Source organism: Bidens hawaiensis, unplaced genomic scaffold (assembly GCF_021521415.1).
Source record: "Bidens hawaiensis isolate Kalapana, Puna unplaced genomic scaffold, B.hawaiensis_p1.1 tig00037244_1, whole genome shotgun sequence".
NCBI classification, from domain to species: Eukaryota; Viridiplantae; Streptophyta; class Magnoliopsida; order Asterales; family Asteraceae; genus Bidens; species Bidens hawaiensis.
Window position 1 is genome coordinate 88,471 of NW_027505469.1, and position 19,692 is coordinate 108,162.

Here is a 19,692-nt window from a genome sequence, read left to right on the forward strand (position 1 = left end):
TACCTAGTGGGATTTGGATGTGTAAACCTCACTCGAAACAGCCCCGAAAAAGCTCAATTGGGCAGCCACTTGGTTAGCCTACAACAAGACGTTTTTCGATCAATACGCGCAATATAAGGGTCAATTGACGTGTAAAAGACTTGGGGAATCGTAGTACATACCTTGAATTGAAGTTCTAAGGCTTAGAATTGGCTGCAAAAAAGAAAATCGTGGGTCTTGTTCTTGTTCTTTTCTGCCGATCGCACAACACAAGGAAGCTAGGGTTAGATCATGTTATAACATAAGATATTACACTCTAGTCCCTTCAGATTGAAGTGTAAGGCAAAATGGAAGGAAGAGTTAGGTTCTTTAACGTACCGGGATGACGTAAAGGCTTCCGAGAAACGTCGGTTAAGTCCCGAGAGTTATACATACTCTACAATCTTTAATTCTTGAATCGGAATTAACGGGCGTTACAAGTCCACCCCCCTTTCAATGGGATTCGTCCCCGAATCCCGATGCGACAGGAACAACTGCCGATAATGCTTCATCATTTCCTCTTCGGACTCCCAAGTGGCCTCGGAACCCCTACGGTGCTTCCACTGCACCTTCACCTGTCTAACCACCTTATTTCTCAAACGCCTCTCCTGACTGTCAAGAATAGCGATCGGTTGTTCAACGTAGTTCAGCATACTATCGAGTTCAATATCATCGAGAGGTACATAGGCCTCTTCGTCCGCTAGGCATTTCCTCAGATGGGACACGTGAAAAGTAGGATGAATCCCCGCGAGCTCCTCGGGCAATTCCAGCCTATATGCTACCTCACCGACTCGGGCCAATATACGGAACAGGCCAATAAACCTCGGACTGAGCTTCCCCCTCTTATGAAAACGAATAATTCCCTTCCAGGGAGAAACTTTTAACGTAACCCGATCCCCAACCTCAAACACAATAGGCCTTCGCCTTTTATCTGCATAAGACTTCTGACGATCCTGCGCGGCCTTCGTAAATGCTTTAATCTTGTCGAGTTTCTCAGTCGTAGCCTCAACCACCTCCAAACTACCCAACTGCTTCTGACCAATGGAACCCCAACAGACCGGTGTCCTACACCTCCTACCATACAACATCTCAAACGGTGGCATCCCAATCATGGCGTGATAACTGTTATTGTACGAGAACTCTACCAACGGTAAGTGACGGTCCCAGCTACCACCAAAGTCGATAACACAAGCCCGCAACATATCCTCGAGACTCTGAACGGTCCTCTCGGACTGACCATCCGTCTGTGGGTGATAAGCAGTACTGATGAGGAGTTTGGTGCCCATCTCCTCGTGAAACCTTTTCCAAAACCTGGAGGTGAAACGCGTATCCCTATCCGAAACAATAGATACCGGCACCCCGTGCCTAGAGACGATCTCACGAATAAACACATCGGCCAGCTGCTCAGAATTAAAAGTCTCTCGAATTGGCAAGAAATGAGCGCTCTTGGTCAATCTATCCACGATTACCCAAATGGTGTCATAATTACCCCTAGGAGTATGAGGCAGTTTAGTCACGAAATCCATAGTAAGATGCTCCCATTTCCACTTAGGTATTTCCAACGGCTGAAGTTTCCCAAATGGCTTCTGATGCTCGGCCTTAACTTGTAGACACGTCAAACACTTACTCACGTACTGAGCCACCTCAAATTTCATCGCAGGCCACCAATAATTTTTCTTCAAGTCTTGGTACATCTTGGTCACGCCCGGGTGAATAGAGTAGCGTGACTTGTGTGCCTCATCCAAAATTTTAACTCTGAATCCCCCATACCTCGGTACCCATAAACTACCATCCTTATACTTCTCCCTGTCACCGACATCTTCCAAAAATTTCTCCTGACCCCAAACACGTTCTAACATAATCCATTCCACCTGCAACGCTTCATTATGGACGTTGGCTATTTGTTTCAAAATGTCGGGTTTGAGAATAAGCTGGTAGGATTTCACATGAATCGGCTTCGGTCTCTCCTTCCGGCTCAACGCGTCGGCCACCACGTTAGCCTTACCGGGGTGGTACATAATATCCAAATCATAATCCTTATTCAACTCCAACCATCGACGTTGGCACATATTCAGTTCCTTTTGTTCAAAGAAGTATTTTAAACTCTTATGGTCGGTATAAATAACGCTTGGAACACCGTACAAATAATGTCTCCACAACTTAAGTGCAAACACCACCGCCGCCAGCTCCAAATCGTGGGTAGGATAATTCGCCTCATGAGGCTTCAACTGCTGTGAGGCATAAGCGATGACTTGACCTCGCTGCGTCAAAACACACCCAATCCGCTGATAAGAGGCATCATAATACACCACCAAATCATCGGTGCCATCAGGTAAAGATAAGATCAGGGCATGCGTCAATCTGTTCTTCAACTCGAGAAAAGCCTCCTCCTTTTCCGTACCCCAAACGAACTTAACACTCTTCTTAGTCAGCTTGGTCAGTGAAGAAGCAATTTTCGAAAAATCGGGAATAAAGCGCCGATAATACCCTGCCAAACCCAGAAAACTACGGATTTCAGTTGGAGACTTAGGAGACTCCCATTCATTCACGGCTTCCACCTTTGCAGGGTCAACCAGAATACCACTCGGGTTAATAACATGGCCCAAGAATTGAACCTCACGCAACCAAAAAGAACACTTAGAAAATTTTGCATACAACTTGTTCTTTCGCAGAGCTTCCAAAACTTCCGAGAGATGACCGGCGTGATCGGATTCGCTTTTGAAATACACAAGGATGTCGTCGATAAACACAATAACCGAACGATCGAGCATCGGCCTACACACCCGATTCATAAGACCATGAATGCAGCCGGTGCGTTGGTCAAACCGAAATACATAGCAAGAAATTCATAATGCCCATAACTAGTGCAGAAGGCAGTCTTAGGAGTATCTTCCTCCCGAATCTTCAACTGATGATACCCGGACCTAAGGTCGATCTTCGAGAACCAACTAGCTCCTTGGAGCTGATCAAATAAGTCGTCGATCCTTAGGAGAGGGTACCGATTTTTAACAGTGAGCTTGTTCAATTCACGATAGTCAATGCACATCCGCACGCTACCGTCCTTCTTTTAACAAAAAAGACCGGGGCACCCCAAGGTGAGATGCTTGGTCGAATAAAGCCCTTATCGAGCAAGTCTTCCAATTGATCCATAAGTTCCTTCATTTCATTAGGCGCTAGGCGGTAGGGAGCTCGGGCAACGGGTTTGGTGCCCGGTACAAGGTCTATCTGGAACTCGACCTTGCGATCCGGCGGCACATCTGACAAATCATCTGAAAATACATCCGGGAAATCCGAACAATAGGAACATCACCGATGGTAGCCACCTCGGTATTCACATTCATAGCATACGCCAGATACGCCCCGCACCCCCGCTGCATTAACTTTCCCGCCTTGAGCATGGATATAATATGTGGCGTCGCAACATTCCGATCACCGAAGACCGTAATTTGAGTTCCATCTGGGGCCCTTAGACGAACGAGTTTCTGACCACAAATGATCTGAGCATCAACATTTGCGAGCCAGTCCATCCCGAGCACCACATCGAAACAACCAAGCAGCATCAAATACAATCGCACCGGAAATCTATACCCAGACAACTCGATGGAACAACCCTGAATAGCCCTAGACACGGACACGGATTTTCCTACGGCGACTTCAACCTCAACACATCGACTACGTACTCGGATGATTTATTCAACGAGGAACAGAAAGCGGTAGACACAAAACTTCTACTGGCGCCCGAATCAAATAAGACTGACGCCGGTAATTCATCAAGTAGAAAGGTATCTGGGATAACATCACGCTCCTACTTAGCTAAACAGTTGCACATACATTCTTGAAGGAGCGAGGAATTTAAGCGGTCAAGTACCAAGGAACCCAGAGTGACAGTATGCTACGCCTCAGCTAAACAATTACACGCAAAGCGTTCGAGAGGATGGGAAACGAACAGGAGAATTTAGGGAATAAGATAAACTTTAACGCTAACGACTCGAGAGTTAGCCAAATCCTATCCCTACAAAGACGGAACCCCAACAAAGTCAGACACAAGTGGTATTTAAAAGATGGAAGGTAAGGGTAAACTGCTAATAAGTTGATCAAGTGTTATTAGTCGTTTACTTCACCGGCCCGTTCTAAGCACCCCTGCCCCTAACCACATTAGCATTCTATCTAACACTTTGCAATTAATCACATACTGAAAACTTTCAAATTCAAAGGAATGACTAAATAATTTAAAGTTACCTCTTGGCGTGCAGCTACTCGCGGTGGGCATACTGGTCTCTTTTCTTACAGTTCGAGTCCAAGCATTCGGGGATGCTCGGATCCCTCGAACCATGGCTCTGATACCAACTTGTAAGGCCCCGAACCCCGGGAACCCCACAGTTGGTATTCATTCAAAACACTAGTAAAATAATTAAACTTAAAAACAATTATTTTCATTAAAATAAGCAATTCAGAGTATAATTCAGCGGAAAACATAAATAATAAAATAAGTTCCCAAAACCCGGGAATTTTTCCCAAAATCAACATAGTTATCTTTAAATAAAAACTTTCAAAAATAAATGTTTAATAGTAAAACATCAATTCCCGTATGCCCTTCACCATCCAAGTAGCTTCGTGCACGTCCAAGCGATAAGGCATCCTCTTCCTAACCTGAAACTCACACTAACATGCACACAAAGTCAGCTTGAGCTGAGTGAGTTCAAGTTTTAAGTAAATAAAATCAGTAAATAATAGTTATGATAGTCATACGAAAAGTTTTAAAAAATAAAAGGGTGCATCCATCAAATCATCATTACCGAAAACTAAACATCCTCATACATACATATACAAAATGTATATGTAAACATCCTTTCAATTACATCTCTATATATATCACAGTATATATATATAACATCCACGTATAACATCAAGGTCGAACAAACATACAACCCAAACACGTAACATCAGTGCATGTAAACACAAAGTAGGCATACACAACATCAGTAGTCGAAACGACTACAACATCGCCAGATATAGGCCAAGAAATAATGTATATACATATATATATATATATAACATCCCAAGGCCTACCATATGCTAGCAAGCGTATATAAATTCGTTTAAAACCATTCATCATGTAAGAAAACACTTAGGTGTGTATGCTAGCCCAAAAGTAAAAAGAGTAAAAAGGGCATCATGAACTCACCTAAAATCAATCGAACACTTACAACGAGCTAGGAAATTCTTAAGTGCACGATCACAAGCAAGGGCCTGTAAATTATACACAACACGTTACGAAACTAGACCGTAAGAACACTCTTGCCTAATGGGCCGTTCAAGCCCAACACTTTGGCCCAAGGCCCAACAACTTGGCCCAAGGCCCAACACTTGGCCCAAGGCCCAACACTTGGCCCAAGGCCCAACACTTGGCCCAGGGCCCAACAACTTGGCCCAGGGCCCAACAACTTGGCCCAGGGCCCAACACTTGGCCCAAGGCCCAACAACTTGGCCCAAGGCCTAACGGTAATCAAATCGGGTCGAATGCGCGTGAAATAAACCTTAAAACCATTTTTTAAACGAATCAGCCCCAAATGGACCAAATTCCATTTTAAATCTTTTCATTTATCAAGATTATGTCACCCGAGTTGATAGGGTTGACGGTTCCTTTTTACAACTCTTACTTTAACATTTAAACGAAAATTCGCACACCGCCGACTCGATTGACGAAGCACTAACCACAACAGCCCCGAGCATCAAAAAAATAATTTTTCCACAGCCCTTAAACCCCCCTAGGGCTGTACAAACTGATTCGGTCGGTCATCCGATCAATTAACGCATCAAACTCAACAATTGTCAATCCTACACCCGGTAAACCCTAGTTTTTGAACTAAAATCGATTGACCGACCTAAACACCTCCATTGGCCATGAAATTATAATATGATGCACATGTCATACCTAGTGGGATTTGGATGCGAAAACCTCACTCGAAACAGCCCCGAAAAAGCTCAATTGGGCAGCTACCCGGTTAGCCTACAACAAGACGTTTTTTGATCAATACGCGCAATATAAGGATCCATTGACGTGTAAAAGATTTGGGGAATCGTAGTACATACCTTGAATTGAAGTTCTAAGGCTTAGAATTGGCTGCAAAAAAGAAAATCGTGGGTCTTGTTCTTGTTATTTTCTGCCGATCGCACAGCACAAGGAAGCTAGGGTTAGATCATGTTATAACATAAGATATTACACTCTAGTCCCTCCAGATTGAAGTGTAAGGCAAAATGGAAGGAAGAGTTAGGTTCTTTAACGTACCGGGATGACGTAAAGGCTTCCGAGAAACGTCGGTTAAGTCCCGAGAGTTATACATACTCTACAATCTTTAATTCTTGAAACTGGAATTAACGGGCGTTACATACCTCCATGGAATCCTTGATCAACTCATGGAAAATGGCCACCATGCACCGCTGAAATGTGGCAGGAGCGTTACACAATCCAAATGGCATGCGTCGGTACGCGAATGTACCAAAGGGACATGTAAATGTGGTATTCTCTTGATCTCCCAGGGCGATGGGGATCTGGAAATAACCGAAAAAGCCATCAAGGGAACAATAGTTATGCTTCCCTGACAAACGCTCAAGCATCTGATCGATGAATGGAAGCGGGAAATGGTCCTTTCGTGTGGCCTCGTTAAGTCTGCGGTAGTCGATGCAAACTTGCCACCCTGTCACAGTCCGTGTCGGTATGAGTTCATTCTTTCCATTAGTGATAACTGTCATACCGCCCTTTTTAGGGACCACCTGGACTGGGCTAACCCATGCGGAGTCAGAGATCGGAAAAATCAAACCAGCGTCGAGTAACTTAATAACCTCCTTTTTAACAACCTCCTGCATGTTCGGGTTAAGCCTCCTCGGTGGCTGCACCACAGGTTTAAACTCGTCCTCCATAAAGATTTTATGTGTGCAAAACGACGGGTTTATACCTTTGATATCCATAAGCTTCCATGCGATGGAATGCTTATGAGATTTCAGAAAAACCATCAACTTCTCCTTCTCCTCTGTCTCCAAACTCGAAGAGATGATGACGGGAAGTTGAGACCCTTCCCCTAAAAACGCATACTCAAGATGAGATGGTAATTTTTTCAGCTCTAAAGATGGAGGGTTCTCAACAGATGGTTTCTCTATCGGAAACTCTTGCTCTTCAACCTCTAGGACATCGGAAAAAATATGGGAACTCACGATCGGCTTGTGTCCTCCTAACTCAGGCAACTGCTGCTCCTCCTGCTTTTCCATATCAAAATCGAATACTGTCATCTAGACAAACTGATTCTCCACATCGATGATCTGAGTGTCGGATGTGTCTCTCTCGTAGAACTTCGTAAGATAATCGCCTACATGTGTCATGAAAGTATTGATGAAGTAGAGAGTGTCATCCTGCTGCTGAGTATGTCTCATGGATTTCTGCACGTCGAATGTAACCGTGTCATCATGAACTCGAAGAATCAATTTGCCATCGGCAAAATCAATGAGAGCACGTGCGGTGGCTAAGAATGGACGGCCGAGGATGAGCGGAACGTTCGATTCCTCATCCATATTGAGAATGACAAAATCGACCGGGAAGATGAATTTGTCCACCTGCACCAACATGTTCTCCAGAATGCCCCTTGGAAACTTCACAAATCGGTCTGCTAGTTGGATGCTTATTCGGGTGGGAAGCAGCTCTCCCACGTTAAGTTTGGCAAACACAGAGTAGGGCATGAGGTTAATGCTTTCACCGAGGTCGGCCAAAGCATTGCTAACATTAAGATTACCAATCAAGCAAGGAATGGTAAAGCTGCTCGGATCTATTATCTTCCTAGGAAGCTTGTTCTGTACGGCGGCAGAACACTCCTCACTAAGAGTAACAGTCGAAAGCTCCTCGAGTTTCTTCTTATTAGTGAGCAAATCTTTAAGAAACTTGGCGTATTTTGGCATGTTCGCAAAAGCTTCGATAAACGGAATGTTCACATGGAGCTTCTTAATGTGACAATCGTCAATTTCAGGTTAACTCCGTTAACTCAACTCCGTCAATTCAAACTTAAGATCATTGAATCTATAACGCACACTTCATTACATTTAAACTAGGGTTTAAATGACGCTTATCACTTACTACATGTGTAGTCTTTCGGAAATTGCACCGAAACGCAAACGAGTTGACGCAAACGATTGATGAATAAACGAAAAACGTCAAAACAGTAATTATGTGATAATTATGTGTTAGACTTATGTGTTATGTGATAACATGGTTATAAATGTTAACTCAAGATGTAAACAAGTTAGTTTAAGCTAGGAAAAGTAATACTTAGAAGTGGAGGGGCCAAAGTGTAACATAGTATTCTATAAATATTAATAATAACTAAACCCTAACTTATTATTATTATTCCTCACACAATTCCGATCGGCCTCCTTTCCCCTTGCTCCCTTGGCTGCCGTCGACATACACACACATATACACCATCTGTAGGTTCCCAGCCGGATCTACACGGAATATCTCGTTCTACGTAGGTGCGGAATCCCTACGTAAGACGTTACTAGCGTAGAAGACGATACGAGTTAACACGATCGAACACACGTTACAATAAACAAAGACACGTTGTATTGCAACCGGAAACACGTGATATCAATCACTGATTACAGAACTCGTAAACACGTAAACTAAAACTTGTTACAACTCGATAACTGATCAACTCTAAACTTCAGCCGTAACCTATGTTTATATAACACGACAACTTCGCCTGGCATGTTCAGGCGAAGTTGTCCCTAACTTCGCTTATCTAACAAGTTCGCCTATATCAGCGAACTTGTGACTAACTTCGCTTAATGCAAAATAACAAATCCAACTAACTCGATTACAGACACTTGACACTGAACTACTGACATCATGTACCAACAAACTCCCCCTTGGCAGTAGCTTCAATCTTTATCTTCAAACACGTGTCTTGTAATCTTCAACAATCTTGTATCTTCATCTTTAAGCATGCACTCCTTCTCGTACACATACCGAAACAACTCTTTGATATTTCCTCGCTTCGTCTTTCCAAGCAGGAATATAAAATATTTTCTTCTCATTCAGCACCTGCAGATCAGCTCGAGACAAGTTCACTAGATGCATCGGATCATAGACTCTCAGCATCTCTTGTTCATCTTCGTCCTCCATCACTGCTTCAGCTGTCTCACAATCTACATACCACCACTTCAGATCCTTCAGCACATCCTTGGGCATTTGTTTCATCGGCACCTCTTTTAGACACCGGATCCGCTTATACTTCATAATCATCCAAGGCTTGCCATCTGCTCTCATCCCTCTATCTTTTTCTTCGATGAGTTTTCCCTTTTGTGGTTTCAACAGCTCGAACTTCTTCTCTTTTATACTTTCCTTCCAAACGATCTTCCCAATGACTCTAGCCATGTTGTCATCACTTCTGTTTATCAACCCCAATCTGGCTAAGTCTTTGACTTCACATTCTGGCAATGTATTCAACGATCTCAACAGCCGTTTGAAGTACTGAACACCATCATATCTTTTAATTACAAAGAGCCTCAACTGCTCATCATATATCCAACAAATAATCCCCTTTCTCGCTTCAGCATAGCCTCTAATGTTGTAACTCTTCTTAAACAAAGTAGGGACCGCCGGTTTCTTCGTTTTTACGAACCACTGAGCATAGCCTTCTTTCCATCTAGGCTGCTCTTCCCATTCTGTCTCATCATTTCCAATCTCTTGACTCATATATGCGTTATCGACTTCCGGTATCTCATGCTCCACATTCTCCTCTACTATCTCTCCCTCTTCAATATCATTATCAATCACAATCTCTGCACCAATCTTTTCTATCTCATCAACCGGTAACACATCCTCATCATCTACAATGTCATCATCCATCTCCTCAACGTCCACTACCACCACATCATCACCACCAGCTGCACTTGTCGACTCCCCCTGAGTTGTGGAAGTCCCAAGAGCTTGTTCAGTTCTTGGCAACTCACCACTTGCACCTTTCGATGCATTGGGATCATCGTCTCGATCATTTCTTTTCTTGGTCCTCAACTCATCGCCTTTACAGCTCGTCTCCCCCTGAGATGCCAAGAACTCTTTCAAAACATCTATGATTTTGCCATGTTCTACCAGCAGGGACGACTGTAACTGATTCTCTGCAATTAGGCGCTGAATAGCCTGGGTCTTGATAAGATTCACCCTTGATTGTTCTGCCACGACCCGTTCAAGTGCTGCTATTCGTTCTGAGTCTGATAAGTTTGTATCGAAATCAAACCTCAGATGTGATATATCTTGAGTGTACTGAGGAGGGATTTCCGATGTCACCGGGACCTCAGAAGTAGGCATAGACGTAACCGCAGGTGGTATCGTCACCGATAACCCTGTAGTGGCCACAACCGTCGACTCAATAAAACGTGCCACGACCTCCGCTGGAGTAAGAGTTGGAGGTGGCAACGATACAATCTCCGGAGCCGAAAGTTGGAATGTAGTGAATGGGAGGCCAAATGTAGATGAGGTAGCCACCACGGGAACGTCCGTGGCGCTTGGCCTTGTAACCTGTAATGATGAGGGAACAATAGTCATACCGGACAGTGCGGGTGGGGTGAAACGTACCACCCTCGAGCTCTCACCGGCTCCCGAACCTGCACCTGCCCGTTCCCTTCTTGATCGACGAATCAACTGTTGTACTTCTTCCTCATAATCTGACTCGCTGTCGTCATCAGTTCTCTTTCTTTTCCCTTGAACCCGTTCTTGGTTAACTAGAATTCGTCTCGCTACGGCCATATCAACTTCTGAATCAGAGTCAGCCACCGTTGTAGCTGCCCTAGTGACATTCACACTCGTAACATGTGCAACTGAGACTTGTACATTTTTCTCTGGAAGGTACCAACAACTACTGACATCATGTACCAACACCATCAATTTCAAGTTTTGATTGAAGATTAAGGTGCTAGGAAGGTATAATCGATTATCCTATGCATCCTTTATACTTAATCTTGACTTTTATTGGGTTAATCACAAACCCTAGCTGTCGTTTTTATATGGTTATGTGTTCATATGATTTTGTTTGATTGGATGATGTATTGATGATGAATTGATAACTAGATTGAATATTGTTACATGTTAATTGCTTATGTCTTTGATTTGAGTTCAAACAAAAACCCTAATCATGTATGTAATGTGTAATTGATGTGCATGAATGGTGTTTATGGAGTCTAGAGTGTTATATGAATGCATGATAGTTCATAGATAGTTAATATGTTGAGCTTGGATGCAAACAGTTTCTGGACAGAATGTGTATTTGATGTTTAAGTGACTGTAACGAAGTGTAAATGTGAAAATTTATTGAGATTATTGATACTACAGTAAACTAGGTTGAGTCTAGTTTCTAAAGAATATAAACTTGTAATTTTTGGATAAGTAGAAGTTAACTTTTATGATTTTACAAAAACGTTGTGCAAAGCTGAGCTGTTAGACCTGCTGTTAGGTTGTTTTGTAAATGTTATATCTCATGAACTACGAGACCAATTGGGTTGGTTCCACTTCTGGAAGTTGACTCATTGAGTTAGGAACCTAACCCAAGTGGTCTTGCATTTATTGGATTTTTTGTTTAACAGGAATTTCAAATAACATTCTGTTGCGCATGAATTTGACTGTTATGAGTTTGCTGTAATGATTTGATGATTGTGAGAAACCTATGTGGAATAAAAATATAATAAAATATGTTCTGGAAACCTAAGACATATATGCTTCTGTGATGAGTTTTGGTAAATTAATTGAGATGCTATGATCAGTGGAATAGTACAATCTTTCAAGTAGGATTTCTGTCTCGGTGGAACTAGCTGCTGAATTGTGTGAAAATGCATGAAACATGATACTTGCTATATAATTGTTATGTTTTGACAAAATTGCCCTTGCGGGGAATAATTGCTAATTGATTGTCATGAATTGACCAAATTGCCCTCATGGGGAATAATGGCTAGTTAATTGTTATGTATTGACCAAATTGCCCTTACGGGGAGTAATTGCTAGTGATGTACTTTATGAATACATGACACGTATATAATTGCTTACACATGTAACGTATCACAAATGCATTTGTTAAAGTCACACACGATTCACAAACGAAACACGAAACATGTTATGTGCATAGGTATTATGTGCCGGGTCTAGAGACTCGATAATATTCCGACACTTAGAAAAATCTCTTTGTTGTTTTAGAACGCTAGAGAGAGTTTTTCTGTGACGCGCATCTTGGTGATTTAATTTGGGAATTTCTTCGCAAACAGTGAGTTTCACTTTCCCCTTTTAAACTTTTTAAACGCTTTTCACTTGGGGGAGATAACATACTCCGAAAACACATTTAAGATTTTGTTAATATAGATTATATATCACTTGTAAAGACTAAGTGGCAAACGCGTAAACTAAAGTCCTTCATAACATCGAACCGGTTAATATTTGGATAATAGCGAGTCACTGTTGAGTAGTACTACTGGGTTTGACAAACCCCACCCAACGCTAAACTCGACTGGAGGTCGAGCGGGTGTAATCTTGGCTAAACACATACCATGGTCAGGATGACCTGGTGGCAAGGCAAATGATAAACAGTCAGCTTCGGTGTCGAACACTTAGTGATACTTGTTTTAAAGGCTAGCTACCTATAGATATATAATTGACATAACACTATCTGGTAACGCAAAACGCTGTAACGCTGTAACACAAAATGCTTAACGCAAAACGCTTAACGCAAACGCTAAACGCTTTATTTTATATAAACTTGTGAACTCACCAACCTTGTGTTGACACTTTTAGTATGTTATTCTCAGGTAGCCGAGGCGGGCGCGCGGTTTAGGAACATGCATTGCTTGAAACACTTTTAACTATGCAAACTTATTTTAAACTGTTATCATTGGGTTTTTAAGTCGTCCTGCGTGACGCAACATTGGTTTCTATGGTTTTACGCTTCCGCATTTATTTTCATTTAAACGTTTTTATGGTTTGATTATAACTAATGATTCCAATCCTGTTAGTTCACACCCTCTGACGGTAAAACTCCGTTTGTGGATTTTGAGGGTGTGACACTTAAGCATGTCGAGAAATCTAGAGTACTGCTCCGAATCATTCTTTCTCACCAGACGACCGGGGTATTGCAGTTTTGGCTTATAGACGCGCATTGGTTCCTGCTCAACCTGCTTCTCCTTCTCAACTGATGCACCACCTGACTATGAGGTACTTGCTGGGTCTCGCCTTCGGCTCACCTTGTCAGGTGACGTCTCTAACTCCAACTCCTCATCGACTTCCTCATCCTCTCTTGGTGCGCTGCTAACAACCCCTCTCCCACTTCGGGTGGTCACTGCCTTGGCATGAGAATTTGGAAATGGTTTAGAATAGGTAAGACCGGGATTAGGGACGGTGTCACTAGGAAGACTCCCCGAGGGTCGTTGATCAATCTTTGCGGACAACTCACCAAACTTGGCCTCAAGATTCTGAAATGCGACCTGTTGCCCCATCATAAACGTCTCATGCTGCAAAAGAGTGGATTTTGTGTTGGCCTGATTCTATAAGAGCTGATTTAATAATTGAGATTGGTTAGCCAATAGCTCCTCGATCTTGGAAGTATTATGTGGCACAGGAGCAGGTTATGGGGCGAGTTCTTGGAACAGATTTTGGCGTTGCTGATAACTGGAGTTACCTGCTCGCCAATTAGAGTTATTGTTTCGCCACCCGGAATTGACGGAACGATTTTGATTAGTAAGAAAATCTACCTCCTCCTGAGAATCAACGGGACAATCAGCTGTCTCGTGATTTTTGTGACAAATCTCGCACTTTCGTTGCAGCTTTAAATCTCTAACCTCCTTCGTCAACTCCTCCAACTGTGCCGACAGTCTCGCATTCTGATCAACATGATGCACTCCACGGGATGATGCGATGGCAGCGGCCTTGGCAGCCGAAACGGACCTTCTACTCGGTGTATGCTAGTCTGCTAATGCTATGCTCTCGAACATTTCTTCAGCCTCCTCTATGGTAAGCTTATCGAGCATGCTTCCTCCAGTGGCGGTATTGAACCGCTGTTGAGTTTCGGGGGTAAGGCCATTATAGAATTTTTCAACCACAGCCCAATCGGATAGGCCATATTGAGGACAACGGTTTAGAAGAGTTTGGAAACGCTCCCACGCAGAAAAATAGGACTCATCGGGGTCCATGTGAAACGAATGGATTTGCTCGCGGAGACGTCCGGCCTTTAATGGAGGGAAATATTTTCTTAGGAACTTTGATTGAAGGTCGGCCCATGTGGCGATTGAGGCGTTTGGCAAAGATTCGAACCATGACGCAGCATGACCGGAAAGCGAGAATGGAAACAACTTAAGATGAATGACGTCGGACGATATATTATTAATATTAAACGTTTCGCAGATCCGAACGAATCGGGACAGGTGTCCCGGAGCATCTTCGTCATCCAAGCCGTAGAACTGAGCAGAATTGGTGATGGAATTCATGACATGGGAGGGAATTTGCCAGTTTTGGTTATGAGTCGCAGCTGGTCGGACGATTGCAGATCGGGCTCCCACGAAGCCATCGTTGCCTTTAGCATGAACGGTCTGTCTCGGTGGTGGTGGAACGACGTCACCCATATCTATTCTAGGAGCAGGGACGCGTACCTGGATGTCGGGTATAGAAGTCACGCTTCCTCTAAGCTCCTTAAGCCTCTCGCTAAGATCTCTCTCAGGTTCTTCTGATGCAGTATACGGAGGTGGTCCTTGTGAACGAGTATTGTGCATAAATTAAAAATTATTTTAAAAAAATTTGATTATTTATTTTATTTTTATATTTTTATTTTTTATTTTTAATTATTATTTTATTTTATTTTTTAAAGAAACCATACCTAAAGGCACAAATAGCAAGTAAAGGCACCTAAAGGCAATTAAAAAGCAAATAAACAGATCAGATAATCAACTCGGTTTAAACAAAGAATTTACTAGTGTCCCCGGCAACGGCGCCAAAAGCTTGATGTGGGAAAAGTGTGTATATAATATTAAATACCAAGTTTTACCGAATTCACCTAAAAACCACACAATCGGCAAGTGTACCGGTCGTTATGTAGCTAGCAAGTAAGAATGGATATCGAACCTAGGACACTATGGGTAAACTCTAATTATTAAACCTAAATGATTACTAACCTAGACTTTCTTTTGATTTTTTTAAATATTAATTAAACTAATATTACTTAACTAATTAAAATTAAACTAAAAAGAAAACTTTAATAAAAATCGGGTTTTACTCAAATGTGAGAAACGACTACCTAGGTAATGGAATCCTACTAGTTAAATTAATAGCTAACGAACTTGACTTGGTTGAAAAACAATATCTAAAAATTATGGCACTAAAGACCACTAAAGTACGCTAGATCGCCTCCCGGCCTCACCAACGACACCCTAGAACTCTAATGACATGTGAAGCTCAATTGTTAAAGGGTTGGATCACCTCCCGGTCTCACCTTACCTAATAATACAATGGTACCCCAAAATCCAAATCACCTCCCGGTCTCTTTGAATACAATATATATTAATATAAAGGGGGTATTCTTAATTAATTTGAACATTACTTGTATCACAATAATCTAAAGGGAACTAGGCTAACTAACTCCCGTGCAATTAGTACCCAAACCCGCAAAAGACAAAGATGACATAACACTAAATTGCCTCCCGGCCTCTCTAGAGATAGGGTAGTTAAATCTAATCCGCTCTCTATAATTAATCCAACGATTTTTTCGACCATAAATCGCAAACAAGTTGAAAACACAAAGTAGACAACCTAATCATGCATCTAACAATCACCAATGACTATCAAATACAAGTGGAATAATTATTAAAGCAAAAATTGGATTCAATTACGCATATATATCATGACCAAACCAATAAAAAAAACTTTACCATAACACTAAATCAACCAACATCAAATACTAGTTTGTCAAACCATTAATATAACATAGTATTTAACCAAAACCTAGGTAGTACAAAATATTTAGCTAGTCATAACAGTTCCATGCTTCGAATGAAACTGTTTCGCTTCGCATGAAACTGTTTCGCTTCGCTTGAAACTGTTTCGCTTCGCATGAAACTGTTTCGCTTCGTGTGAAACTGTTTCGCTCCGCTTGAAACTGTTGAAACTGTTTCGCTTCGCACGAAGCTGTTTCGCATCGCACGAAGCTGTTTCGCTTCGCACGAACCTGTTTCGCTCCGCACGACTGTTTCGCTCCGCACGAAACTGTTTCGCTTCAAATGAAACTGTTTTGCTTCGCACGAAACTGTTTCGCTTCGCACGAAACTGCTTCGCTTCGCATCGCTACGCATGAAACTGTTTCGCTTCGCTTGAAACTGTTTCGCTACGCTTGAAACTATTTCGCTTCGCATTAAACTGTTTCGCTGCGCGTGAAACTGTTTCGCTGCGCGTGAAACTGTTTCGCTTGAAACTGTCTCGCTTCGCATGAAACTGTCTCGCTTCGCTTGAAACTGTCTCCCTTCGCTTGAAACTGTTTCTCTTCGCATGAAACTGTTTCCCTTCGCACGAAACTGTTTCCCTTCACACGAAACTGTTTCGCTTCGCATGTAACTGTTTCGCTTCGCACGAAACTGTTTCCCTTCCCTTGAAACTGTTTCCCTTCGCACGAAACTGTTTCGCTTCGCACGAAACTGTTTAGCTTCGCTTGAAACTGTTTTGCTTCGCATGAAACTCTTTCGCTTCGATTGAAACTGTTTCGCTTCGCTTGGAACTGTGTCGCTTCGCTTGGAACTGTGTCGCTTCGTATGGAACTGTGCCGCTTCGCATGGAACTGTTTCGCATCGCTTGAAACTGTTTCGCTTCGCATGAAACTGTTGTTTCGCTTCGCATGAAACTGCTGTTTCGCTTCGCATGAAGCTGTTTCGCTTCGCATGAAGCTGTTTCGCTTCGCTTGAAACTGTTTCGCTTCGCTTGTAAGTGTTTCGCTTCGCATGAAACTGTTTCCCTTCGCTTGAAAGCATGAAACTGTTTCGCTTCGCTTGAAACTGTTTCGCTTCGCATGAAACTGTTTCCCTTCGCTTGAAAGCATGAAACGGTTTCGCTTCGCTTGAAACTGTTTCGCTTCGCATGAAACTGTTTCCCTTCGCATGAAACTGTTTCGCTTCGCTTTTAAAGTGTTTCGCTTCGCATGAAACTGTTTCGCTTCGATTGAAACTGTTTCGCTTTGCATGAAATTAAAATAGAGATAAGTAAAGCCAAAAGATTATCTTCATATTAATCAAAAGTAATACCTCTGAATTCGTCCTGCAACCTAGGATCCCTTCATCAGAGATATTAAAAAAATATTCTTAAGAATAGTTAAGGCTTCGTCCTAAAACTCAGGATCCCTCCACCTTAAACCATTCATTGTCTTACAAACATAAAATTAAATTGTCTAAAAGCAGCACCACTCGACAAGAAAACTAAATTGTTTAGAGTTACAACCATATCGAATTAAACCAATATAAACCATCAGACAAGGAGGGGCTCGGCCTTGTATTTAGTATCCTTCATTGTCCCTCCGTGAAACCTTCAGCTAGGGCTGGCAATTGGGTACCTGTTTAAGACACAATAAGACATGTTAAGCAAAAAAGCATGGCTTGTGATTTTTGTATTTTCTTAAGTAATTGAAATTAGTAGGCTAGACTCCATCATATTCCCTTATTAGTACATGAAAATTAAAAGTGTCTTATAGCTGTGACATATAAAGTAGTTAAACGAGTTGTATTCATGTTTGATACTAGTGTTAAGCGCGTCGTTTCTAACATGTTAAACATGTTAAGATACGAATTGCAAGTCATACCTTCAGCAATCCCAGCCTGCACAACCTTCTCACCATCACCATCCTAAACCTCGGCATCTCCAGCCTTGTCTCAGCCTTACTCGCCTTAGCAGGTTCCTCCTCGGGATTCAGTGCTATCTCACTCCTGAGCTTAACCTCTTTGGCCTTCAAACCTTCAAGATCCCAAGAAGACATATCAAAATCAGGCTTCCTGGCCTCTTCCATTAGCTTAATCTTAGCACAACAAATAGAGTGAGCAGCATGCATCTTAAGATTGGTCTTGAAGTTGTTAAGCTCATTTGCATGAGTAGCCTTGAGGTCGGCATGATCCCGCTTCAACCGTTCAAACTCCTTGGCCTTGTTTTTCATATAGATAAATTTGGCCTCGACTATCTTGTTGAGATCAGCTACCTTCAGCTTCTGCTCCTCAACCTCCTGGAGAGCGGCTTGATGGATCTTGGTCAAGTGATGGAGACCCTACGGCGAAAAGGTATCTTTAATATATTAACCAATTTTTTATACTAAACAAGATCGCAGGATCTTTACCTGGAGAAGAAGAGATTCGGTATTCTCTAAGTTCAGCAATTCAATAGTGGATCCGGAAGCTTTGCTATCCTTTCTCTTCCGTGAAGTAGAGGCTCTGGTTAGGGAAGCTGGAGGGAGTGGCTAGGAGACTTCAATAGTGGTAGGTTCCTTCTTCATCATGATGCTCTCTAGATCACCAAGTCCCATTCCTTGGCCTGTTACAATATGGATCAGGATCTCAAAACAAAAAAAGTTCACAGAATATGAAGTAATTGGAGATAGTAGTCTTACTTGACATTTTCCCAGTTGATGAGTGCTCAGAATTCGACGAAAGAGTGATCTCGAGATGGAAAGAGTGTTCCTCTTCGGGAATCCTCAATATCTAGGGAATCCTATTCAAAAAACTGGATGTAGGAGTCACAAGATCAGAGAACTTGGCTGAAATCAAAAACAAGAAAAGATAAGTATCATTTACATTATGTTATTTCTGAAAATTATAAACTTTATCCTACCCTTTTTTACCCATTGGTAAGGAAGTTCTTCGCCTCAAGGAATAGAATCCCTTTGGTAAAAAAAAAACCTCACGTATCATTGACCATCATTTCTTTTAATATTCAAAACCAGGGGAAGTTGGTCAGACATCAGCTGAAGAACAAATCGATAGGAACCATGGGTCCTAAGGTAGTATGTGGTGGCTAGGTCCGATATCTACAGGTCTAAGTTGTGAATTATAATGATCCTGTTAAGAACGAATAAGATCCTCCACAACATTGGCATAGCCTGAAAGTAGCTAATGCCGGTGACCTCAAAGAAACGGAAAATAAAGTCAAGGAAAGGATAAGTCAGGCCAAGGGTAAGCGGATAAGCCAAAAATCCGACCCATTTCTTATTGATACAATCAGAGCGTAGGGTTTTGTCGAATCGCCGGAAGATGGTTCCTTCAGGGAAAGCATGGGTGGATTGAAGGGCTATTTTGTCTAGGTCAGAAAAGTTACAGACTTTAAAGTCGGGATCGACTAGGATCTATTAACAATTGAAGTCAGGGTGAGATTTATCGCTGCTGGAGACGGAAGTTTATAACCTTTTTCTGGCCAGGATCTATGAAGAAGAAGAAGAAGAAATAAAGAAAACCCTAGAAAGAGGGAAGAGAGAATTACAAGGATTCAAGACATGTGGGAATTCATAGTAATTATAGGGATTAATATCAAGATTAAAGATGTGCCAATTAAAGAGCTTAAGGAGTTGAGCCAAATCTTATCGTCTTTCTCTAGCCATCAAAATTCAAAATTTTCATTAAGTGAAAAAATATAGCAGCTGTGAA